This window comes from Vicugna pacos, chromosome 25 (assembly GCF_048564905.1).
Source record: "Vicugna pacos chromosome 25, VicPac4, whole genome shotgun sequence".
In the NCBI taxonomy this organism is placed as follows: Eukaryota; Metazoa; Chordata; class Mammalia; order Artiodactyla; family Camelidae; genus Vicugna; species Vicugna pacos.
This window is the reverse complement of record NC_133011.1, coordinates 33,825,323-33,851,411: the sequence shown is the minus strand read 5'-3', so window position 1 is coordinate 33,851,411 and position 26,089 is coordinate 33,825,323. Positions and strand designations below refer to the sequence as shown.

At 42.9% G+C, this 26,089-nt stretch overlaps 2 long non-coding RNA genes across 9 annotated transcripts in view; one reads left to right on the top strand and one right to left on the bottom strand.

Moving 5' to 3' along the window:
- Positions 1-16,535: 16,535 nt before the first annotated feature.
- On the bottom strand, positions 16,536-18,153 carry LOC140689164 (uncharacterized). Its single transcript, XR_012064041.1, has 2 exons — positions 17,814-18,153; positions 16,536-16,805 (listed from the first exon to the last, which is right to left on the bottom strand). It is a non-coding gene; the product is annotated as an uncharacterized lncRNA (long non-coding RNA).
- Positions 18,154-18,242: 89 nt separating this feature from the next.
- Positions 18,243-26,089, top strand: part of LOC140689317 (uncharacterized) — an 86,279-nt gene continuing 78,432 nt past the window's right edge. For 6 of the 8 annotated variants that reach the window (XR_012064235.1, XR_012064234.1, XR_012064232.1 and 3 more), the window contains exon 1: positions 18,254-18,421. This is a non-coding gene — a long non-coding RNA (uncharacterized lncRNA). Of the gene's footprint in view, positions 18,422-26,089 lie in introns of all 8 variants that reach the window. The other 2 variants (XR_012064233.1, XR_012064231.1) reach the window with 2 other exon arrangements.

The window sequence follows — 26,089 nt, the reverse complement described above, 5'->3', positions numbered from 1 at the left end:
AGTATAGGCTCTGCAACATCGGCGGAGACTTGTCCGTTTTGTTCTCTGCTGTAATCCTTATTACCTGACAGTCCTGGGCACATGCTAGATGTGCAATAAATAGGTACTCAGTGAATGAACACAATATGTATGAATCATTCTTTTTTGACATATCTGAATTTTTTTCATTGGATCGCTTCCCAGAAGCACATTTATTGGGTGATGAATTATTTTGAAGTTTACATTTTTTATTAGTACATTTATTTCAAATATTGGTAGGTGTTTATCTGACTATTAAAATTCTTGAGAACTTGTCATGTATTGCACAGCTGCTTCTGTCCTGATTTGTACTTCCACCAGAATTTCTAACACATCACTTCTTCCTCCAGCAGCACTAATTAGTAAGTATTTTCCAGTTGGAGAGGTGGAAAAATGCTCCCACTTTAAAATTATTTATAAAATTGAACATTCATTAGCTATTTGATTTTCTTCTGTCTGTTGATATTATTTATTTTTTTCCAATTAAAGATTGATCCATTTTTAATGAACTCTTCAAATAAAAATATTAAACGCTAGTGTGAAGAAGTTATTAGTTACATTTTGTTTAGTTTTATTGCTGTCTTTTAAATTTTGTGGGCGTTTCTGTTCTATAGATGTTTATTTATGTTGTAAGATAGCACACCCTTCGGTGTTCTAATTTGTGGCTTCTTCTGTTGCTTTTGTATTGAAAAAGTCTATCCTCTTCTGCAGAGCAATAAATACTTGATGTTTGTACCTACTTTCTTTATACATAAATCATTAATCTAAACAGGATTTATTCTGCTGTATAGTGGTGAGAAGCTAAATTTGATGGGTTTTTTTTCTAGCAAAAGCCATTTTTTACACTGTCTTGAGTGATCTATTCTGCCCTATTTATTTGTTTGCTGTTCTGCTTTTATCATATTTTGATTCTTACATGAGGTTCTGTTTCTGATCTATGTACTATGTTTCGTTGGTAATGTTGTTTAACTCAGAGTCAGTTATATGCTAATCGACTTAAAAATGATAGCTTTATTGTGATATAATTCATGTACCATTAAATTCATCCTTTAAAAATGTACAAGGCAGTGGTTTTATTGTGCAGCCATCACCACTGTCTAATTTTGGAGCATGTTTATCACCCCAAAAAGAAACCCAAAACCAGTTAGCAGTTACTCCCCCATTTCCCCTCCCCCAGCCCCTGCAACCACTAATCTACTTTCTCCCTCTATGGATTTGCCTATTTTGGACATCTCATATAAATGAAGTCATATAACATGTGTCTTTTTGTGTCTGGCTTCTTTCACATAGTATAATGTTTCAAGGTTAGTCCATAGGGTAGCATGTCTCAGTCTGCCATTCCTTTTTATTGCCCAGTAGTAATCCATTGTATGGGTATAACACTTTTGTTTATCCATTCACCAGTTAATGGACATTTGGGTTGTTTGCGTTTTTTGGGCTATTATGAATAATGCTGCTATGACATTAGTGAACAAGTTTTTATCTGGATATATGTCTTCTTTTTTCTTTGGTGTATAACTGGAAATAAAATTGCTGGGTAACTCAATATAGCTTTTTGAGAAACTGTCAGACCCTTTTTCCAAGTGGTTGAACCATTTTATATTTCCATCAGCAATGTATGGGGATAAGCAATGCTGAAATTTTTCTGTCCTTTATTAGGTATATTTTTACATTTTAATTGTTCCTAAAATGAATTTATGGACTTTATTTAATTTTCTAATTCTTTAATACTTATTTTAATACCTTATTATGTTCTTGCTATTTTTTAAATGGAAGTGTTTTCGTAGCTTATTATTGAAAATAAAGGATTCAAAACTATGATTTTACCTGTGCATAATTTTCAACACATAATAATTTTTCTCATCTTGAATATTTAAAACAGTTGTAACTATCTTGCATTTTCTGTGTTTTATATTCAAGAGGTGGCGTTGGCAGTATATGACCTTGCTTAAGGATTTTTTAAAAAGTGATCAAGTAGGAAGAAAGGTGCCGATGAAGCATTTGGAACAGCAGAGATGGACACACAGGAGAGACACCATCAATAGTAAACTCTTTTTTCTCCCTTCTCTCCATGCCTCTGTCCCTGGCCTCTGTCCATGCCTCTGTCTCCTCTTAGTTCCTTTCTTCTAGATTATTTGTGAATAAACTATTTAGGACAACCTGAAATTTATAGTCTTTATAAATCTTATAGTTTATAAAGTGCAAGGATATATTTCTGTGTGTTCCCTTGCATTCCTGCTCCCCAGAATGTGGAGTGTCTTATTGATCTGAAGACTCTGGAAGGTTTTCTTCTTCCCCTGGCCCCCACCGCTCCTCCTCCTCTCCTTCCCCAATTCTGTGGTTCTTTCTTCTTTTTTCTTCCAGAATTAGCACTCCTTATGATTTAGAACTTTTCTGACTTATAAAACTTCCATTATTTTAATTTCTTATTCTTTTCCCTATCTATTCTGAGATTAAATCTATAGCTTGTCTTCTACATTGCTTAATTTTCTTGCAGTGTTATTTGCTTCACACCTTGCAACACTGATTTTAATTGTTAGTGTATTTTTTCATCTTTTTACAATATTTCCTGCTTCATCTTTTCTTGTGCTCTTCTTTGTGCTTCCTTGTTTTTCTTTTTAAAGACTGTTGTCTTTTGTATATTGTTGGTGAAACCAAGCAAATGTTTACCAGTTAGCTTTTGCTATGTTACAAAAATAAACACCAAAGAACTTAGACAGTATTTTGGGGCTAGGATACAATTAAAAGCAGTGTTCTTAATGTTACTGTGTGTAGAGTCAGCAGAGTGACATGGCAAAAAGATTCCCAAGCTCCGCCACCAGGTTCTGATTTAGTAAGTCTGCGTGAGGCCAAGGATATGCTATTACAAATACCCTGGATGACTCTGATGTAGGTGAGCTCTCTCAGACCACAGTGGGAGAGATGCTGGAGTGGAGGAAAGGTCTGGCTAACTGCAATCAGATGGCTGAGTCCAATCTGGGCTATGCCACTTACTAGTTATATAATCTGTTATATAACTGGCCTCTGACATCTCATAGATTCTTGAATAATCATTGAGTCAATGAACTTATGTCTGTTTCCTTCTCTTTAATATCAAGATTAAAAAAAAAAACACCTGCCATAAATGCTGTGAGTGTTAAATTAATTAGGGAATAAGGTGTACCTTGGCACATATTGTGGCTTAAAAAGGGTAACTCCTCTGAGGTAAGTTGCTTTCATAGGTATGCTGTTGTTTGGAGCAATAAATATTAGGTTTCTGACATTAATCAGAGTCAAAGAAGCTGTGCTTAGCCCTTTGCCTTTTGAGATGGTCAAAGATGACCTTTGTTTTACAGAGACATCGATAATGTTTATTATAGCCTGGATCCAGAATGAGACATCACAATTAAGCCATAGAAACCACCATCCCAAAAATAACATCAGTTGTTCAGTGTGAAAATTATTCTGGGGAGAGATGAGTGTAGGAATTACATCACTGCCCCCACTACAGGTTGTTTATTACTTTTAGGCCAAAGTTTTATTTCTCTGGGAAAATGTCATATATATATTAAATTAGAATTTGTAGAATTGATTAGGCAATAAAACTGCTTCCACTATTAACAGTAAAACACGTCCTGGAAATATGAGCAAAGGCCTGTTGGCTATAGTTTTAAGATAAAGATCACATTTTTACAACTGGCAATTGGAAAATATACAAAAGTGTAAGTAAGGTATATTACCTTGAGCTTCTCTGAGAGAGGATATTCTAAAAATGTGAAGTATAAATATTTGAAAATGTTGTTATGATACAAAAAGCCTCTGCTGGAGGCTCTCGGTGTTGTGGAAAGTAGGTTAATATGTAGAAAGACTGTTCTGTTGATGAATTTCCATTCCTTCTTTATTCATGATCCAGACTTTTCTATTTGGAGGTGATCATCTGACATGAGATTTGGAAGGGCACTAATAGGTCACATGGATGCATTCCCCACACATGCCTCTACTACTGGGCTCTTGCTCCTGGCTGACACTGTGGATCCAAGTCATGTCTCTTCCCGGTTGAGTCTGTCTGGTCATGGAATCCCTCAACACAAGACTCCTTGAAGCCATTATGGAGTAATTAAAGTTGGAATGGAAACGGAAATGTTTGGCCTTCCCATATTTAGATTATAACAGGCACAGGTCTTAGTGGCAGAACTGGATTTCAATTCTAGGTCTTTCCTGACCTTCCCACCGTGAGCTGCTCTCCTAAGCACATGGGTGTTGGGGCAGCGCAGGCCCGTGACCAAGGCTGATGGACGAGTAGTTCTTGTCCTGCATGTCCAGCACTGGCTCTTGATTCTGCCATTGACGTCAGACCAATCACTTCATATTTCTGGGTCTGTAAGGATTCATGCCCCTGGAGTTGGGGATAATTGTCTATCTCCTAAGGTTTTTATGAGCATCAAAGAAAGTCATTGATGTGAATGTGTCTTTCACATTTGAAATGCAGGTGAATTTCCGCTGTTAGCACAGAATACAACTCCCTGGAATCTAAAGGCAGCCATCCCACCCCCACCCCCAGGTATCGGAGGCATTATCCTTTTAAGTGCCAAGTATTTTATTTTAAGTATTTTAGATGGAAGTTTTCCTATAATGAGTTACACACTTTACTGATCTTTTAAGCATAATACAATAAACGTAATTTGATCTGGATGACTCACTGGCATTAAGAAAATTAACTTTTATAAGACAATTCCCGGGGACTTACTGAGGCATGCCAGAACATTGGTCTTCCCACTGACTGGCTCTGAGAGCCTGTGGCTTTGGTGACTCCTCATGCCCCCTCTTAATGAGTTTGTTCCGCCTTCTCTTCTATTCCTAACTGGTATTTCTCTTCTTCCAATCAGACATCTCCCAGGGTTCTCTCTCCTTAATTACTTTTTCTGTCTTGCCATGGATCAACTAAAGAGCTAATCAAGTTTTTGTACAAATCAAATCATGGTCATAATATCCACATCGACATGTTTTGGGTACTCACCACATGCTGGGTCTCTTTTTCTTGTAACAACCAAGAGAGGCAGGTCAAAATCTTGAAAGTCGTAGCAACTCCATTCTTTGTCTTACACCCCACAATTCATCCTTTTGGCCCTACTCTCAAAACATACCCAGAATCTGACCACTTTTTACCACTCCCACAGCTACCACCTAAGACAGGAAGAGGGGTCCAAAGGCTACAGGAGAACCTTGGGTGAGGCATGGGCCTTTCATGTCCCACGGGAAGGGTTGCTGTAGTTGACCTGAAGACACATTGTTTACTGCTGCCACAGAGTATTTGTGTGTGTTGAGTTCCAGAAGGAAGGGGTTTGTCACATTGTTACTCATGGACATGATGGACCACTTGGGGCAACTCATTTGTTCATTCATGGTTGATTGGTTGATTCATTCATTCAACAAATACTTGTTAAACACTTGGTAAGTGCTGGATCTTTTCCTGGTGACAGCACTGTGGCTGCAGCAATAAATAGGGCACACTGTTAATGCTTCAAGGAGCGACCGACCTTCCTTCCTTCCTTCCTTCCTTCCTTCCTCCATGCATTGATTAATTGATTAATTCTTTCATTAATTCATTCATATAGTGGTTAAGGGCATGGTCTTTTGAGCCAGACTGCCTTGATTTGATTCTCAGCTCTATGAAGTGTTAGCTGAATGATCTTAGCAAGTCTTCTAACTTTTGTGTGTTTCACCCATAAAATGGGGATCACAATGGTACCCAGCTCATAGAGTTCTTGTCAGGCATGCCTGCCATATACTAAGCTCTGTTTCTTTCAAAATATTTAATGAAATGTCTTATGTGCCAGCTCTATAGGAAACAGAAGACACAGTGGAAAATGCTACAGATTTGGGCCTCATTTTCATGAAGCTCCTAGTGTAGTGAGGGAGGCAGTCATCATTCAAATGATCATAGATTACATACATAGATATATGATCACATATGTAATAAAGACGATGGAAGAATAGTACAAGGTGCTATGTGGGCAAAGGAACAGTCTTCCCAGAAGAACTGTCATCACTGTATTCTCGGAGGACAGACGACATTATTAGCATTAGAAGACACTCAGGAAATACCCCTTGAATGAACACAGGTTCCTTCAAGCCGAGGTCTAAAGAAGAATAAGAATTAAGTACACAGAGAGAAAAGGAAGGGAAGGAAATTCTAGTTGAAAAAAAATGACATGTGGAAAGGCTCTGGGAGGAAGGGAATGTGACGCCTTCTAGGTATGGAAAAGGGCGCAGTGATTAGAATGCAGAGAAGACAAACAGTGGGACCAGATGATTCTGGAGAGGGAGGCTGGGACCAGAGCCTTGGAGCCATGATCAAGCCTTTGATGTTTCTTCTAAGAGCAATGAGAAATCACTTTATGCAAGGGAATAGCAGAATCAGGTCTGTATTTTAAAAACATGACCCAGTGGGAGAGTGGATAGGGTGAGACCATTCAGAGATACAGTAGTCGGTTTTCACTAGGGACACTGAGGGAACATTTACCCCCCTCCCCATGTCTTGGTGGCTTCCATCAGCAAAGCCTTATTTCTTAGTCACACTACATACTGGCTGTGGGTAACTTTGGTTCTTTTCTGAGTGTCCTCTTCATTCTGGGATCCAATGTGATGGCCGACATTTATTATGTGGGATGTATAGTTCTCATGGCAGAGGGAAAAGAGCTATGGCTGATCCCAGGAGGGTTCTTCAAGCTTCTACTCAGCAGTGACAGTTCTGATCACATTGGAGTGGTTGATACAAGTCACATAGCTGAGTCTATTGTCGAGGGTTGCAAATTCCATTTCTCTCATTGAGGAAACATCAAGTCCCACGGTTAACCTCCTATGGGGCAGGGGGTTAATGGTGATGGCAGGAGTCCATGCACATGATGATAGTGGGGTGGAAGAAAGGGCTACAGCAGATGTTCAGGAGATAAAAGTGACAGAGCTTGATGCTATGCTGGATAGAGGGACCAAGGGAGAACGACGTGTGGAGAATGTGTCCTAGATGTTCTGGATGAATGGTACCCCACTCACATCCCGTGGACCTGACCATTTCAGTATGCTCCATCCAATTTCCCAGGCAGTATTTCATCTCTGCACCTTAAGAGTTCTGGAACATTGGGAGGCCAGGTGGCCTGTGTGCAGCAGCCTGGATGTCCTGGGAATTCATGCCCCTAGAAGCAGCGCTCAACCAATGCTCTTTTAGATTTGATGTATAAATACTTGCAATCCTTTGACCTGCAGGTGGGATAATTCTGGGGTATGTGTTCCTAATTTCTGTGGATTTAACTTGAGTCATTCACTGTCAGGGCTGAATTAATAATCTACCTTCTAGTAGCTGACTTTCCTTCCTGTGACATTTCTCCCCTCTCCTACTGGTGTTCCCTGATTCATCCTACTACTTGTACTTGAATCATCAAACTACTTGTACTTGCACCCCTGTCTTGGGATCTGCCTCTGGGGATGCTCAAAGAAGCATAATTTATAGAGCCAGGGACCACCAGGGAAAACCAGGTTCCAGTAGCTCTGCAATGTCCTTGTGGTGAAATCGAGTAGGTTGATACAAGCCCACGTCCAGAGTAAAGAGGATACGTTTCCGGGGGAGACAGGATTATGGGAATCATTGGCATTTAGAATGCAATTAGTTCACTGTCTAATGGAAGGAGAGATACAATTACAAATAGTACCAAGGCAGTGGGTAACTTTAAAGTAGCTTTAGAGGTCATGACCAAGGACAGCAGGAGCACGGCAGTGGGGCTGGGGATGGTGGTGTGGGAGGGGTGGAGGATGTGATCAGGGAAGGCTTCCAGCAAGTGGTGGCTGCTAGTCTGGAGAAGGGCATTGGAAGAATGTTGCAGACCTTTGGGTGTGGGAGGGATGAGGGAGGAGAACATGTGTGAAGTCTAAAGTTGTGTGTGAAAATAAAGAACTGAATATCTTCATCTGTAAGCAATCTTAAATGGGCTACAGGAGAAATATACAAGATATCAAAATATAAGATGAAATTCTCAGACAGGAGAACCAGAGGATCACATCCATTGTCATAATACACATGAAAGTCCCGGAGGGCATGCTGATGTCCTCATACACCTGAAGGTGGAGCAGGCACAACTCATGCAAACATACACAGCTGGTTTGTTCTGTTGCTGAAGGTTCAGCACAAGGAGGCTGGATGGAGCTAACAGGCATGTGTCCTGAGTGCGGGTGTGCCTATGTGCCTACCAGGGGCTTTGTGTGTGGTTTAACTCTCACAGGTCTAATGGGGTCACTAGTGTTATTATTCCCATTTTACAGCTGGGGTAACTGAGGCACTGACAGTCTAAAGGAATGTGGGCAAGGTGTCACAGCTTGCATGTGGTGGAGGGAGCCTCTGAACCCAACAGCCTGGCTCCAGACTCTGGGTTCTTAACCACAGCTGCTAAGTTTATTTGTTGGTTTCTCTGAGGCTTCCTGTTACAGTGGGAAGAGCACAGACCTGGTGTCAGACCCACCTGGGGCTGAATCATTTTCCCAACACCATGACATTTGCGAAGGAACTTAACCTTGCTGAACCTATTTCCTCATTTTCAAGGGGTATTAATGACTCCCCAGTAGCGTTGCTGGGTAAGTTAAAGATTCAATGGACACAGAGCCTCAAGCCCAGGAAGATATTAAATAAATATTAGCTGAAATGAAATGAAGGGTCATAGCATATTGCTTTTGCTTCAACCACTTAAAAAATATGAACTGTGAGAATTTTTATTTTTTAAATAAGACTGTTAAGCCCACTAATGGCCCATGAAATTATATTTTCTTATGGCAACTACCATATATAAGTGGCATTAAGTGGAAGCTTCTTGGGTGATTAGAGAAAGGACCCTAATTATCAAGAGCTAAGTTAAAGAACCAGTCCAAAATGGGAGGAGGGGTCAGGGAAGGGTTATAGTTCAAGTGGTAGAGTGAATACTTAGCATACACAGGGTCCTGGGTTCAGTCCCCAGTACCTCCCCTAAAAGAAAGAAATAAGTAAACCTAATTACCTCCCCCCTAAAAAATAAATAAAAGTGCAATACATAAAAAGTTTTTTAAAAAGGGGAGGGGGTGGAATGACTCATGTGCACTGGCGTGATGGAAACAAAAGTGTGAAATGGTCAGTAGTGATAACCACTGTTCTCCTGGGGAGAACACAGAAGGTGATATTTATTTCAGTTATCCTTGTTAACTATATGTTATGAATGGATTAATTTTATCACTGCACGAAATTCTTAAAAAGCAAAGAATACATAGAATGAGGTCACCCTTGAAAACTCTTTTTTGGATACCCAGAATCCACACTTCAACAGGGTCCTTGTTTTGCCTAATTGGTTACTGAACAAATCTTGATAACGTGGATGTTGAGGGTCAAGCCTTTCCTTGTTCTAACTGGGATGGTTGCACTTGCCAGCCCTGCTAAGATTGTAAGATCACGTGTCCGTGTGAGGGGGAGGAAGCTTGAATAGGGAACCAGCTGTGCTCAGCCACGTCATTCCCAAGGGTTCCAACACGATGGAAGGTGGTGGCCTCAAGCTTCACCTGAGCTGGCGTCTAAACCAAGAGGTTTGGGTCTGATGGGCAAAGCAAGGCGAGATGGTCACGGTAGACAAAGGCCCGCAGGTGAGAGAGGATGGCCTGTTCAGAGAAGTGAGAATCCTTCAGTGAGATCCAAGGTTTGGAGAGCAGGGTGGGGTCTCACAGGGGAGGAGGCTGGCTGCTGGGGCCTGGGTGGTATAATACAAAAATAAATGTGTATTTGATTTTTGTCCCAGGTTCCTGACATTGAGTTCCTAAAACCCTTAGAATCTCCTGAACGATTGGAAAGTCTTTTGCTGTTTATACTGAACCCTTTTGATGATATCTGAGTTTATGCTAATGAGGTGAATCTTGAAAGGTCCTTAGGTAGCTTTAAGGTGGAGGCTGATGGCTACGAAAACCAACCCTGTGTTAAGAAGGTTAGAAATTTCAACAACCCCCCACAAGACACACACACACACACACACACACACACACACACACACACACCCTTTTGGAAGGAGAGGAGCTATGAATTGAATTCAGTCATCAATAGCCAATGATTTAATCAATCTTTCTACATAATGGAACCTCAGTAAAAATCCTTAAATTATAGAGTCCTGGAAGCTTCTGGGCTGGTGAATATATTGATGCGCTGAGTTGGGGGTGGTATGGAAACTCTGTGTCCCCCCCTCCCCGCACCATATCTTGTTCAATGCGTCCCTTCCATTTGGCTGAGTTGTATCCTTTACAGTGAACTGGTGAACATAAGTGAGCACTTTCCTGAGTTCTGGAAGTCCTAGGGAACTAGCAAACCTGAGGAAGCATTGTGGGAACCCTGAGTTTGTAATCAGCCAGGAAGAAGGGTCAGGAGCCTGGGGCTCCATTTGCTACTGGTGTCTGAAGTGGGGGCAGTCTTGTGGGACTGAGCCCTTAATCTGTGGGGTCTGTGCTAACTCGGTGTAGTTAGTGTCAGGATAGAACTGAATGGCAGAGAACCAGAGAGCTGGTTGTTGGTGTGGAAAAACAACATGTCTTTGGTGTCAGGAGAAAAATCACACAACTGGTGCCAGAGGGTCGGGTTATAGTCCCAGCTGGGAGCCAGAGTGCGTGGAAGGAAGGAATCAGAGCCCTGGTGGGGAGCCAGGGCAAAGCGACTCTGCTGGTGGAACACCAGTGCTGAATAAATGAAGAATCGCTCTCTTGGAAACAAGGCTTCAGCCGTGTGGGTGAGTGGCGTTGGGATTGAAAATCGGAGTCAAGGGAGGTGTGCTCGCTGCATGGCCCCATGTGACTGGGCTTCACGTTCGCATTTTGGTTCTCATTCAGTCTCGTGCGGAGTGGCATGCTGCACTTGTTGACATTTTAGCCCAGTGCAGCTTTGGTGGCTGCTTACCATGGTTATGCAGCCTCAACAGAAATGCATTTTGTGTGTAAAGCAAAACTTGACCCAAATCTAACTCCCAGTTCACCAGACTTTTGGTTCCTGTCAAAAGGCCAAATAGTAATTTCTTATATGCATTACATATATATATATAAAAGGACACCTAGAAGCCATGTTTGGACTTGGAATATGTGTTATGTGCCTGTCTTCTCTGGACTCTGATTGATTCTTACTTCATTTTTCATAAATTTGAACATCTCATAAGTTTCCAGAACTTGTCAAAAACTTTCATATCTCCTGGCCTTGTGTGTGTGTGTGTGTGTGCGCGTGTGCGTGCCTGTAGGCCCGGGCAGGAGAAAGGGGATCGTTTATACCCCTGGTCTTTCTCTTGTAGGCTCTTTCTCTTCTAAGTTATTTAGTCTTTGATTATTTAATTTTGCTGATATAACAAAGTATTAAAAAGAGACTCTTTTGTCTCCATTTTTCCTGGGAAGCCAAAAGTTTTCTTTCCTAAATTGTTTAGTCTTAATTATTTAATTATACAAGTGGGACAGGGCATTAAAAGGGAGCCCTTTTGTGTCAGTTTTGGCTGAGAAATCAAAGACTAACACAGTTGGTGCCAAGAACACCCGTAACTGGGAGTAGAGTGTCAGGTCACTCATGCAGGGCATGCTACGAGACTGAAATCTGCTCTGTCGCCATTGGAAGCCATCCACTCCAACTTCTAAAATGGAAAGATTGAGAGACACTGTTTTTTGTAGAGGGAGGGCTGTGCACCTGCTACCTTAAATCCTCTCTACCTCTGAACTTGCTCCTTACGTCAGGCAGAGTGTGAGGGTTCCCACAGGGACAATTTAGAACTGGCCCAGCATCTCCCATGACACCATAAGTCAAGAATCATTAGACCTTGTGTGCAAATCCCATCTGGGAAGACTAAAGGAGTAAGGATGCGACAGGTGGGAAGCAGGGAAAGAGAGGTTGCCACAGTGGCTGGGAACTGTCCTTTATATTGAAATGGGGCCGGGATGCATGAGTGTTCCTGTAGGCAAGGGTGTTACATGAGACCTGACCCAGAGGGCAGCCAGGAGGAGCTCAGCAGAGACTGGGTGGCCTGGGGCATCAGAGCCCAGTTTGGAGGTATCATGGGAGAGGAGAGGCTTTGTTTGTTCCTAGGAGTTGCTGTCCAAGGTCATCATCATGGAGGGGCATCTCCAGAACCCCTACAGAAGCACCCATGAGAGGAATAGCCTCCTGGATACGTACACCTTCTAGTCCAGGGAGAACAGATTCCATCCATATCCTCCATACTAGGCCGTGCCCTTTGACCCCCATCACCTCTGTCCTGGTGTCTCATCCTGAGTCAGAAGGAGCTACTAGGGAGGTGGAGAGTGGGGAGCAAGGGACCAAAAAATATCCCACTAAGACCTTCTTCTCCCACAGGCTTGAATTGGTTTGGGGAGAGTGTGATGTAGGATTAGATGAATTTCGATGGTGGCACTGGGTGGGTTTAAGTTGTAAAAACAGGGCTGTTATGGCAAAGTGAATGAAGGACTTTCGATTGTCTGACAGTGACCATGGTGACTGCTCTGCTCCCGAACCTGCCCCAGCTCCTACAGAGGCAGAGGGGAATTCCAGACTGTGTTTAACAGAAAGTGGAGAAGATCTAGTCATTGTTTCTTGCAACCTGTCACCCCAGCCTGTTCAGTAAAATGAATGCATACAAGCACTTTTTGTAAGAAAGTGTAACTTTGCAGAGCCAGCTGGAGTCACCCCTGGCCAGCTCTGCAGACTTTGTCTATAACTAACATTTTATGTGTTCTTCTTGGTTGTTTCTTGGGGAGGGTATGATTTTATATGAAGAAGTCTCTCCCTCTCTCTTTCTCACTTTCACTCTTACTTCTGTCTCTGTCTACATATATAACATACACATATGTAATATATAGATTATTAAAAATATAACATGTTATACTATATAATATAATTAACTATAAGCTACCTAATCTAGGTTAATTGTCTACATATTATTATATTATACAGATTGTTAAAAATATAACATTTTTATTGTCAGTATGGGTATTTATTAAATGATATTATATTATATTAATATGTACTTTCTAAAATTTGCCCTTTTCACCTAAGTGTCTAGAAAAATCTTTGTCATTTTATGTCAGCCAATTTAATTCTTTTTAACTCATGCATAGTTTTCAACAGCTTAATTATTCCATTTTTTTTGTAAGCAAATCTTTTATTGATGGACATCTGGAGAGATTCCAGTTGTTTACTCTCACAAATAGTGTTGTCAATATTCTACAAGCTGTTTCTTCTGTCTAAAATGAATTTCCTCTGCTCTTCCCCTTGGCCTAATTCCTATTACCTCCCAAGTGTCACATCCAGCACCCTTCCTTTGCTTGGCCATTTTGACCTCCCAGTGTGACCGCTGACTTTGGTGCTCCCTTTTCTATGCTGTGGTTGCTAATTATAGCTGCTCTCTGTTTGGTAGATTATTATTCAGGAAATAGTTAACAGTCTCCCATCAACTCCCATGGGAGGGGTCTACTTCCTTACTCTTTGAAGTTGGACTTGACCATGTGATTTGCTTGGGCCAAAAGAATGTGGACAGAGGTTATAGTGTGCTCACCTGAGCAGAGGATTTTAAGAGTCATGGTAGGTTTCTACCAGCCTGAGCAGCCGCTGCCTGTTCCACCTGAGTCCCAGACAGAAGAAATGTGGAACAGACCTGACCCCAGCCTGCAAACTGGAGTTGAACTTGGCTCAGCTAAAGCCAGCCCAGACCAGCCAAGCACAGCCAATCTGTAGACCTGTGATGGTGGAAGAAATGTTTGTTGTGATGAGCCCCTGGGATCTGAGGATTGCTTGTTACGCAGTGATGTCACAGGGAAAAACTGATGAAGAATATACCCTGAAAAACACTGATCTTCTGAGTTAGGATTATTTGTAGTCCCGGTCCTCCCAGAGTCCAAGATCTTTCAGGCCAGGAGCTCCCAAGCACTGGGCCGGGCACATGGCAGGCATCTCATAAGGTTCAGTGGCATAAAGAGTATCTCCTGCAACGTGTATTTGTAACCGATGCTCTGGGGGAAGGTTGGAGCTCTGAAGATCCCTTGGCATCCTATATACCATGTGTGGCGGCTACTCTCTCATGAATACTGACAGGGGTCATGAGCTATTGGTGCCAGAGAGTAAAGCTAACAATGTGTAAAGAGGTGAGGCATTTCCCTGGATAAAATGATATGTGGAGGATGAGCCAGTTTGGAAATTACATTAGTTAAGGTAACACTAGCTGCTATGCTAGATAAACCACCAAATCTCAGTGGAGTAATACAACAGAAGTTTGTTACTTGTTCAGCATTTGTTCATTTGGCAGCAAAGAGAGGGGGGAAGAGCTCAAATGCCCACAGTTATTGAGGGACCCAAACTGATGGAGCCTCCATTGTCTCCCCCATTTGGCTTCCAAGATCACCGTGGGCATTGACTTCCCACGAGCAGAAGGTATGTGTGAGAGATTTTTACAAAAGGGCCTGGAAATGACGCATGGCCCTCCCAGCCCATATCTGATTGGTCAGAGCTCAGTCACATGATCACTCCTCACTCCAAGGGAGGCTGGGAAATGTAGTCTAGCTGGGTACCCACTAGGAAAATATCCACAGGGAAAAAAAAAAAAGATTCTCTCATTAGAAAATATCTCCAAAGTTCTAGTCCTGTTCTTAGCAAAGGAGAGGAGTAGGAAGAGGAGTGAATAAATAAACTCTCTGTGTCCCAAAGCAGGGTTGAGAATTCCTGTCCTTTGACAGAAGAAGTATAAATGTAAGTTGTGAGTTTGACAGGGGTGGGACACCTCTCAGCCCCACCATACATCACCAACCCCGAGTCCTGTTGATTTACTTCCTCTGTGGCCCTCAACTCGGCCTGCTTCTCTCTGCCCCTCAGCATTGTCCAGGCCAATGGCATCTCTAGCATTTTGACTGATTCTGATTCTGACTCACATTTTACAGTCTAATCTCATCTCTTTGCCATACAGTCAGCCTAGAGGGACAAGGCTCCATCTCCAAGTGTTTTGGGGGAAGGATGTGCAAATTAGCAAGTGTATTGCCACTCTTAAGCCATGGTCCTCCAATGGTTTTAGCAGCAACAAAGACATTTTTAAAATCTCAATCTGTCTGACTCATCTGTCTCTCTCTCTCAGGGAGAGTATGCCTGTTAAAGATTCCTAAAGCCCTAACATTGTGTAACTAGGAACACAGGGGAGCAGGGTTTGGTGGGACACTAGTCTCGCTCCATAATCATGCTCTTAGCCACTTGTAGAGAGGCACTGACTTCTCTGCCAAGACAATGAGAGCCCTTCACCTCTCACCTTCCTCTGCAGTTGGGGCCCCACGGTCACTGGTTGACACTGTCCTCAGGGATGCCTTCATCCACAGCTCTTTGGGCTGGAGGAGAGCATTACACATGTCATCATCATTTCACTGGCAGTGAATCCGATGGCTTCATACTGGTGGGTTCATAGCGGCGTGGTTGGAAATCATTACGCTTGCTTGAGTGGGCCTTCCAGGGCCGTGATAGTCTTTGCTGAGATCCCCGCTGTTAACGGCCTGAAAACAAAGCTGTGACAGCCCATCTGCGGCCATCTGAAGAAGTGCTTCCCTGCATTGCAGTTCATCATTATCCAGTGTTAGAGTTCAAATTATTGAGTTTCTTCCTTTTTCTTCTGGGCTTAGTGCTGGCGTTCAGACTTTAGAAGTCAGTTAATTCAAATATCTACCCTGGGCTTAGTATAAGCAGGAGGTCTATGCCTTCGTCTTTGTGAATGGCAGGCACTAGTAGGAGAGCTAACCCTCACTTACAGAGTGATGTACTAGGGCTGACGTGGGTGCTTTGCACATGGTTAATTAGTTGATTCTCCCAACCACCCTGTAAATTAGGTCCTGTCATTCTGCCCCTTCCACTAATGGCACAGGGAGATGCAGTATTTGCCCCAGATCAAACAGCTAGTTCACAGCCCATCTCCTCTGGCTCCAGAGTTCATGTTCTCATCAGCTGCAGTACTCACTTCCCCCAGGAGGGCTTGAATTTGCCGTGAGACCTACGGCAGAGATGGGGAGATGGCACAGCTGTGGAGAGCTTGGCGTCAAAGCCCTGGAGTCTGGGTGGCAGCAGCAATGCCATTTCCTGGCTGGGCGACCTTGGGAAGCTTTGACCCCTAATGTATTCAAAATGCACATTCATTCACTTAACACACCTGTCCGGAGCCCCTGTGATGTGTAGAGCATTCTTCTAGGCTCTGGGGATTTGGTGGTGAAGAGGACAGACGAGGTTTGCCCTCAGGGAACTCAAATCTAGTGAGAGAAGAGAGACAAAAGCAAGCAAAATAAATACACAAACAGGATCATTTCCGGTAAGAAACTAAATAGCGTGGATGATAACAGGTGTCCAGGGAGAAAAGGCATGTCCTGAGATTGTTGGTTAGTGGCGACTTGTCTAGAAGGTACCATTTGAACTGAGATCTGAGCGAGGATCAGCTGTGTGAAACTCAAGGAATGGGTGCTATATTAGTTTCCTGTAGCTGCTGTAGCAAATGAGCACAACTCAGTGGCTTAAAATAGCACACATTTATTCTCTTCCAGTTCTGGACGCTGGAAGTCCAAAGTTGGTTTCGCTGGGTTCAAGCTAAGGTGCTGGCAGGACCACGCTTTCTTCAGAAACTCTGGGGACAATCTGTTTCCTTGCCTTTTCAGCTTTGGGGTTGCATTTCTTGGCGCTTCTTCCATCTTCAAGACCAGGAGTAGAGTATCTTCCAGTCTCTCACTGCTTCTGTCACATTGCCTTCCCCTCTGTGTATCACATCTCCCTCCGCCTCCATCTTAAGAATACATTTAGGGCCCACCTGGATAATCCAGGCCAATCTCCCCATTGAAAAACATGTACCTTTATTTACAGACTTTCTTTTGCCATATAATGTCACGCCCAAGGTTCTAGGGATTAGGACCTGGATATTTTGGGGAGTTGTTACTCAGCCTGCCACCAGAGCCTTCCAGAAAGAGGAAATAGCCCATCAAAGGCTCTGACAATAAATCCATTCCACTACAGTGGGTTGTGGGAAAGGGCACGTGAGATGGTTTTGTAAGGAGCCTAGGAATTTGCTGGTTATATAGTGAGTGCCTCCAAATGATCAGTCTCATAATAACGACTGGGAGGGGGCTCAGAAGGCAGAGGGGGCTGTGTCAGCTGCTGAGGACAGGTGGGAAGGCTGCTAGTCAGATGCAGAGGAAGAAAAGAAGGTTTGGGGGTGCTGACCTAGGAAGATGCCACCTAAGAAGGCAGAGATGTGGTGAATTCAGATGGATGACTAGCTATGAGGGTGATCACTGAAGAGGTAAAGTTAGATAGATAATGCTTCCTTTCAAAAAAAAAATTGAACACAATGAGAGAACTTGTGAAAACTGCATACTGCACTTTGAAGGATGAGCAGAAGCAGCAAGGCTTTAACTGAAATTCTGATTTTTCAAGGGCTGGGGGTGGGGAGAGGAAACACTGGATAACACTTTATTGAGGAAGAAGTAGGGTCTGGGACTTGGACTCAGGGGCGTGACACTTGGAATTAGGGACATAGCCCTTGGAATCAGCAGACTTGAATCTGAACCCCTGTTTCATCACTACTAGCCATGTGGCTGTGGGAAAGTCATGTAACTTCTTTGAGCCTCCATTTTATCATCTGTAAAATGGGGGTGGTATTTCTTCATGGATGTTTGTAAGGGTTAAGTAAGGTGACACATACACTATGTCTGGGATGTCATAGTGTGGTCGTTTCCTAGGGCTGCAGTAATGACAAACTAGGGGGGCTTAAAACAATGGAGATTTCTTCTCTCACCGTTCTGGAGGCCAGAAGTCCCAAATCAAGGTGTTGGCAGAGCAATGTTCCCTCTGAAGAATGGGGGGAAAAATTCTTCCTTTTCTCTTCTTGCCTCTAGGGGCTCCTGGCAATTCTTGGTGTTTCTTGGCTTATAGTTGCATCTCTCCAATCTCTTCTCTGTCATCATATGGCCTTCCCTGTGTATCTCCAAATCTCTCTCTCTCCTCTTATAAGGACACCACCATGATCTCGTATGGCCTCATTTTAACTTGATTACAACTGCAAAGACTGTACTTCCAAATAAGATCATATTCACACTCGTCTGGTGCCCTGTGACAATTAGTCAGATTTTGGAGCCATTGTGGTTGCCTGCTCCTTGGAGTGCCCTCTGTGACCTCATCATCAACTAGAGCACAGAGTGGTGAGCAGAACAGAGTGCCAGACACCTGGTCCAGTGAGCAGGGACAGAAGATGCTTACTGCAGGGGCCCCAGTAATAGAGATCAACTGCCCCACACAGAGGCAACTGGGTGAATATGACAGAGCCAGAAAACTGTTTGTTCATAGAAGATTGAATTTCTCAAAGGGTTGCTTCTTCCAGGCCAGTAGTATTCAATTTATTACAAGGTCAGATCTTCAAACAGGTATACCCTTTTCATGTCCCTGGAGAAACCCTGGATATGAACTCCAATTGCTGGGCAGAATGTGTAATCCCCAGGGGATGGGAAAGTTGTTGGTCTCTGTGGGGTTGCCTTTAGTGCAGACTCTAAGGCAAGATTTTGATTATAAGTAATTTATTTAGGAGTCAATCCCAGTTCCTGTAAGGGAGGGAGAAGTGAGAGCTGGAAGGGAAGAAAGCCAGTACGGGCTGCAGGAATGAGCAGGTTACTGCTGTGCACAGTGGGGGCTCAGTCCCACTGGGGACCTCTGGGAGGTGGTGTAGGGCATGTCCTAGTCAAGAAGTGGGGAAGCTGGGGCATTTAAACCTCCACTTCGATTGACCATCACCTGAGCTCCCACGGACTTCAACTCCCCAGCACTTCTGAATTGCTGTGGATGCTGGCTGAGGGCACCCTTTGTGGTCACAGAAAGCCCTCAAGCAAAGAGTCACAGGTACTTAGAATAGTGAGTGGCGGAGGACTAGGGAGGGCTTGACAGTGGCTGCTACTGTGTTGTAAGTATCTAAGACAAGGGGCTCCCATAACAAAGTTGGGGCATGGTTTTAGTGGAAGCCTTAGAAAGGTGTGGCAGAGCAAGGATGTTTGTATTTAGTCCATTCTGGTGAACTGAAATGAAGGGGCAATGATGAATCCAGTCAAAATCAGAGCCGTGACACGTCTACAAAGGCATCTAGAAAGAAGGAAGCCAGAAAAGGCTCCCTTGCCTGGAAGAGTGATGGGCATCCTTACTAGGGAGGTGATTTGTTAGTAGAAGGTCAGAATCCTTGGCAGATGTCCCAGTCCTGATAGTGGTGCTCTGGGCTGCCATTCCCATATTGAGGAGGCTTGGAAGATGGGGGAAAATAAAGGAGTAAAAGGAGAAGCTAGGAGACTGACAAAGGGTGAGACGTCTTTGCAAACTACTAATTCTACAGGAACTACGAAAGGTGAAGAGAATGTTGCTAATTCAGCCAATGTTGATAATCCAGCCAACTGAAGCAACAAAAATGACAATAATGACAATGGTTGGAAATTTTCAGTCTGTAGGAAAGACCATAGATCCATGATGAGTCTAAAAAGAGAGGTAACCATGTGCTACATGATGGCTGAGATGCACCACGTTGGAATTTTGGTGTTTCCAAGGTTCCAAACTTTATTAACCCAAACTTTGTGAGCCCTCCAATGGAGTTTTGGCCAATATTCAGTCTATAAAATACAGAAGCAGATTGTTTCCTATCTTTATTGAGGTATAATTAACAAGTAAAAGCTGCATGTATTTAAGGTGTACAACATGATTCTTTGATATACAGATTTTTAATTTTTGAAATAAGGAGATTAATGTTTATACACCTAGCTAGTGTGTTGCCACTCGCTGTGTTCTTTGTAACTTCTGTTTTTGTTACTCAGTCTGCAACAGTGTAGGGGCCCATCTGGGAGAGAAATCAGCCATCCTTTGGGATGTCACATCAGTCTTGTATGGGGTTCTGTGAAACTCAACAAAATCTGAGGTGGCATCTAGTTGGTAAAACTGCACACAAGCCATCCAGTGAGTCTGCGAACATGAGAGAACGAGGTAGTACTTAGGACAATGAGGCAAAGTGCTGGACCAAAGTTACTGACTGTGGGTCACACTGTTGCCATGTTGGCTTCTGATCCCACATGACTACACATTGCTGGTGTCTCCAGAAGGTCGTTTATTCTCCAGTTCATCATTGTTCTTACAGGGCCGGTTTCACTTAGTTTTTATGGCTGGCCTGTCTTGTAATTATTAGGATTTGTGACCCAGATTGTGTATGTGTGTATGTACACATTGTGTGTGCATATGTTTGCACAACAGTAATTTTATGCATTTTGGATCTTTCAATAATATAAATATATTACACTTTATAGATTGACTAATTCCAAGAGCTGATCTATAGAAATGAGATTCCACTCAGCCTTCCACAAAAATCTACTTGGCCAGAGAGCATGAAATATAAAAGCAATAATTGTGCTCTACCAGTTTTTCATGATATGCCTAAGAGAGAAGCTGTAATCAGAATGGCTAACACGATGGATTCTGGAATGTCCGTTTCAGAAAGAGAAGCTTGGTACTTTTCTGGTCTGAACTCTGGAGGACATTCCTCACTGAGGGGATAACTCTGAAGCTCTCCGATATGAAGAGTTCTCCTTAGAGAACACTGCTGGCCCCATAGCTTTCTCTGTTTTTTTTTTTTTCTTTTTCACTCCTTTGTCTAATCTAGCAGGAGCCTGAATAGTGCAGCATCTTATAGGGAACCTGACAGGGTGAGAGAGTATGTTTAGCTTATGCTCCATTGGGAAGTGGAGAAATCCAAAGACTCAACTTAGTTATTTATATACAGGAGAGCAAAGAGTGGAGCATGATTTCTCTTTCTTGCTCTTATTAAAAAGAATTTTTTCTGTTTGTTCTTTTTGGAGGGAGGTAATTAGGTTTGTTTGTTTGTTTGTTTGTTTGTTTATTTATTTACTGGAGGGACTGGGGATTCAACCCAGGACTTTGTGTGTGCTAAGCGTGTGCTCTACCACTGAGCTATACCCGTCCCTTCTCTTTCTTGCTCTTAAAATTTCAACAAGTTGGTCTTTTGCATGACATATAAAAAATTTTTTTATATTTGTGTTTTATTTTATGAATCACTAATGCATAAGTAAAAAAATCAAAGGGTTCAAAGGGCATGTAAGAAGTCTCTCTCCCATCCCTTCTCCTAATCACCCAGTTTCTTAACTCAGAGAAAATATTACTAGTTTTTCGGACATCATGCCACGGTTATTCTCTGTATATACAAACGTATGTTTTCACCTTTTTACATAAACCATGACACACTGTATATGCCTCCTTACTTTGATTTTCCCAGTTAATGTATATTAGAAATCATTACATTACATGACCTTTCTGGAGAAAATGCTTGCAGCATCTAATGACAGAGATGTTAACCAGAGGGAAATCTTATTTTTTGTGTCGCTGGGATCAAATCAGATTAGCGAAAAGAGCCTAGGTTTGGGGGTCAAGACAGACCTGGATTTGAATCTAGTTCCACCTTGGGCACGTTATTTATACCCTCTAAGCCTCAGCTCCTTCGTCTTCATAGTGACAGTGTTAAACCTACCACGTGGTTCGTTGAGAGGAGTATTTTAGCAGGTTAATAGGAGTAAGCCCCCGGTATGTGACAGATGGCAAATTCTGGCCCTAAACTCATCACCAGAGTTCATAACTTCCGATCTGAATTCCCCTTTGCCCCCCCCCCCCATTTTTTTCCATTCAGCAAATGTTGCTTTATAACTCACCACATGTTAAGTACCCTTTTAGGGACAGAGAATTTGGAGATGAGCAGGTGTGATTATTCCTGGAGCCTCCATGAAGGTACAGAATGAAGCAGTGATTCGACATGCTACCTTAGGGGTGAGTGTGAAATGCTCCAGTTAAAGGAGCCACTCATTTTGCCTGAGAGAGGAGGAGGGGCCGGGAGGTTCACAGAGGGTACACTTTGTACTGAGCCACAAAGAAGAACTGTAGGTTTCCTGAGTGGACAAAGAAGTGAAAGGACCCTCCAGCAAGCTTAACACCAGCGGCCAAGCCCCGGAGTGTGAAGGCGCTCTCAGCTCTGCTGCTGTGATGTAAAACTTCGCAGGCCTGGCTTTCAGTTCAGTTTTTACTTCTTCCTCGTAGGCAGTGAGCATTCTGGCAGGAGATGAGGCCTGCCTCCTTGTTTGAGTAGCATTTGTTTCTCTGTGTTTCTATCTGTTTCTCTGTGTTTCAGTCATGATTCACCACGACCCAGCATAGAAACTTTGATGTTACTTGGCATTTGATACAAAGAATCTTCACCATCTGGGTCAGCAGATTGCTCGCCCCCAGCTGTTCTGTAATCATGTGATGAGCGGAGCCTCATTTAGGGAAGGAGACTCTTTGAGTTGAATCACCAGTGCTCTTACAGAGCCTGAGACCAGCACTTGGACAGGCTTTGAGTTTAAAAAAAAAAAAAAAGCGCTCCGTACCAAGTCCAGACTCATTCTGCTTGCCAGACGACAGGACAATAAATTGGGAGATGAGGTGTTGGGGCAAGGAATAATGGCTTTATTTGGGAAGCCAGCAGACCGAGAAGATGGCAGACTAACGCCCTGGAGAACCATCTTCCCCAAGTTAGAATTCAGGCTCCTTCTATACTAAAAAGGGGAGACTGTATGCTTGGTTGTTGCAAACTTCTTGGTGTAGAAATTCTTTATTCTTGGAATCCTTTGTTCTTGCAGGTGTCCACATGGATCAGATCAGGTGTCCCTGTAAACCTTCAACAAAACTAATGTTATTTTCTATTCTGCAACTTGTTATCTTTATATGAGTGGAAAAGTGTTAACACCCTTGCAGGTCAGAGCCTAGAGAATGGGCTATCCTGTATATTTCAGGCTATAAGCAACATTCTTTTACAAAAGATGCAGAACCAGCAAGACTAAGCCTAGGAAACAGCACAGGGTTAAAGTTAAAGGAACAGGTCTAATATGGAGTCAGATTTGTTCTTTTCTATTACAATCTTTCTCGTTATCTTTTCTTTGTAAATTCTAATATATAACGTGCTCCTAGACTGAGCAGGGAACAGTGATTTGACAAGCGAGGGAGTGGACCAGGAGCACAGGACACCTGATAGACCCTAGGAGATGTGACAGGGCATTTAACCTGGGCCCCATATAGGGGAATTCAGGAATCTGCCCCTGGGTAATGGGTTTTGTTATTTATTTATTTAATTAAATTGTTATATAGTCGATAAATTGGTTTTAGGTGTACAACATAATATATATTATGTTTAGGTGTACAAAAAATAATAGATATTTGATATATGTATGTATTATGTAATGATTACTGCAACAAGGTTAGTTCACAATATTGTATTGTGTATGTGAAGGTTGCTCTAAGAGTACAGCTTCAAAGTTTTTATCATGAGAAAAAAAATTGTAACAGGGTACTAGGTACTAGGTTTTTAGATCCTGCACGATCTGGCCCCTACTTACCCCCCTGTTCTTGAAGTTTTCCCTGATCATGTGACCCTGGGTCCAGTGCCCTCCTTACATGTTTCAATAGCTCCTTCACTCTCGTATCCCACAGCCCCCGTACTGGATGACAGTGGTCTTCTCAAATGCCTTTCTCCTTGACTCAGCTGGGAGCTCCCTGAAGGCAGGGTGATGCTTCGCTCTTGGTTGTCATCTCCAGTGCTCAGCACAGTGCCCTTATCAAATGAGTGAATGAATGGACACATGAATGAAAGCACTCAGGGCTTCTACCTTCAAGCAAGGAGTCACAAAGCTTACTCCTGGACCTTTCTGATTTATAGGCAGGTGGTTGATAAAGCTAGACTTTCCTTTTTTCCAGAAGAGCTTTTCCAAACAATAGGGCTCTATTTTTTAGCTTTGTCTTTTTTCTTTTTTCTTTTTGGCAGGAGGAGGTAATTAGGTAGGTAGGTTTGTTTGTTTGTTTATTTATTTATTTATTTATTTACTGGAGGTACTGGGGATCGAACCCAGGACCTTGCGCATGCTAAGCTGAGCTATACCCTCCCCTACAATCGGACTCTTATCTGAAGAAACTCCGGTGGGGGCAGGAAGGGGGCCAAAGACTGAGAGATGTTGAGTTCAAGTCGCAGAACCTCTTCAGAAACCTTGAGGAGTCATTGTTACTCATTTCCAGTGAGAAAATAATCCAGATCCCATAACGTGAGAATTGTCATAAAAGCAGACTGGTCTTCGAGCGTTGGGTGGGGGACACGAGCAAGGGAGTGGTCCCTCCAGCCTGCCTGCCCTCCTCTACCTTTGCAATTCCAGGTTGAGCAGACCCTGCTCTTGATTCTCCCAGTTTTTATAGAAACACTAAGGCATGTCTTTAAATTTACTTTCTCTGACAGAAGCTAATTTAATATTGGGAGAGAACAAGAGCCAAGGCCAACCCTGGACGGTTGTTATTTATATGATCATAAAAAAGACAGATCCAGCTCCTGATGTTACTAAATTGTCTTTGGGAAAGGAGCTCAGAGGCAGCTCTGAAATGTGATAAAGAGTGAAATTGTCTAAAAGTCGTCACAGATCGTGAGGCCAGGGAGGCTGCTCTCTGCTCCGTGCCAATAGCGGCTCCTTTGCTTTCCCCTGGTGCTTTCACGTGACGTGGCTTCCTCAGAGGAGGCAGAAGTAGCTTTGCTCCTTTGAGGCTGTCTCTCAGCAGACATTTGCGCTAGGAGTAGATGCTTTTTATTGTTACGATCGAGTCGTATAATAATCCCAAGATGGCAAGGACAGTAATTGTGTTATGGCTGGTGTGCTGTCTCTCTTTGCCCGAGGGAGAGGGAAGTTTTAGTCTGCTTTCCTTAATTGTTAGCTGTGAGGTATTCTTTCCTGCCTGAGCTGGCATCTTCTGTCTTGGCTGCAGAAGACAGTGGGTTATGAATTCTTATCAACTGCTGCCCCTCGAGCGATGAGAATTCTGGAGCAGGAAGAGAAAAACACCCTAGTGGGAAGGTCCACTGCGGAAGTTCCTGTCTAGCTCAGAGCCTGGGCAGCCTCATCCCAGGAGGGACAGCCAGTTGTCACTATTCTTGGGAGTTAATGTTTTGTAAACTAGTGAATACTGAACCATTGCTCCTACAGGACATTCAGGGTTAGTTTCCTGAGCTCTTGGTCACAATATTGTCATCAACTAATCAATATATAACCTTGTTTTATGTCTGTTAGGTAAAACACTTTATTTAATACAGGTTTTAAAAAAGTTTTATTGAAGTGTAGTTGATTTACAATTTTAATTTCAGGTGTACAACAAAGCAATTCAGTTTTACATATACATACATATGTATTTTTTCTTTTCAGATTCTTTTCCATTGTATTCTAGTACCAGAAATTGAATTTAGTTCTCTGTGCTATACAGTAGGTCCTTGTTATTTACCTGTTTTATGTATAGTAGTGTGTATCTGTTAATCCCCAACTCCTCTGATTACCACTTCTACGTGGAATCTAAAAAAAAAATGATACAAATTCTCTTTATGAACCAAAAACAGACTCACAGACGTAGAAAACAAACTACGGTTACCAAACGGGAAAGGGTAGGGAGGGATATTTAATACAGATTTTTGATTCATTAACATTGGGTTCACAGCCAACAGGATCAGGACTCAAGCCTGAATGAAGCCCATTCACACACGAGGTACATCACAGCCTTGCTGTGCTTGGGAACATCAGGCAGCACGTTGGGATTATGCTTGGGGGCATTTCGAACAGCGAAATCTCCCTCAAAATATGAAAACATGGCACTAAATAGGCTGCAGGGTGAGAATCGAAACAAGAGGCAAAGCATCGTCATGTTCCACCTCAGCTGGGAACGTGTCCATTGAGTGACTTGAATTCTGCAGCTCTGTGCATGTCCACCAGTGACCCCTAAAGCTCTGCAAGTATTGTTTTTAAGGTTACAGATACATTTTTAGCGAATAAGTGAGTTTGCAAATCCAGAGTCCGCAAATAATGAGGAGCGATTATAATCGGAGGCACGACTAAGAAACTACCTTCTCTAGTGAACTTCTGCCTCCGCTCTGCGCCCTGTCCTGGCCCTAAAGGACCCCACACCCCCTCCTCTGGCCTCCTGGCCTCCAAG